Raw genomic sequence first — 517 nt, 5'->3', positions numbered from 1 at the left:
AAAAAAAAAAAAAAAAAAAAAAAACCGAGTAAATATGTATCAGGCTTTTGAAAAATGGAAAATTAGTACAAAGGTCAAGTGCGGCCAAAATTCCTCAAGGTAGTGCCCCAGCATGACCGCAATTTAATAACTGAAACAAGATAAAAGATAAAATATATAATTCTTACCTTTTTACGAAACCTTTAAGCCCTCTTTTTAAAAAAACCTCAGGCATATATCGATCTGGAAATTACGTCAATCGTTACGATGAATCAGTTTTCAGTTGATTAAATTCTTATAAGAAAACATATCGATTACACAAATATAGTAACTGGATATTTAAATAAATAGTAGACGGTGAAATTATACCTATACTACGTTTGAAAAATTCACAGGATAGGCGTAGCAGTGGCTGTGTGGGAAGTAGCTTGCTTACGAACCACGTGGTTCCGGGTTCAGTCCCACTGCGTGGCACCTTGGGCAAGTGTCTTCTACTATAGCCTCGGGCCGACCAAAGCCTTGTGAGTGGATTTGGTAG

The 517-nt window shown here is 36.6% G+C and overlaps 1 long non-coding RNA gene across 5 annotated transcripts in view; it reads right to left on the bottom strand.

Annotated features, from left to right (window-relative positions):
- LOC128250538 (uncharacterized) overlaps positions 1 to 517 on the bottom strand; it is a 33,951-nt gene that overhangs the window by 2,473 nt on the left and 30,961 nt on the right. For all 5 annotated transcript variants that reach the window (XR_008266562.1, XR_008266560.1, XR_008266559.1 and 2 more), the window contains exon 6: positions 168 to 222. This is a non-coding gene — a long non-coding RNA (uncharacterized LOC128250538). The remainder of the gene's footprint in view (positions 1 to 167; positions 223 to 517) is intronic.

Source organism: Octopus bimaculoides, chromosome 22, assembly GCF_001194135.2.
Source record: "Octopus bimaculoides isolate UCB-OBI-ISO-001 chromosome 22, ASM119413v2, whole genome shotgun sequence".
Classification (NCBI taxonomy): Eukaryota; Metazoa; Mollusca; class Cephalopoda; order Octopoda; family Octopodidae; genus Octopus; species Octopus bimaculoides.
Note: the sequence above shows the minus strand (reverse complement) of the source record. Positions and strands in the feature narration are given on the sequence as shown.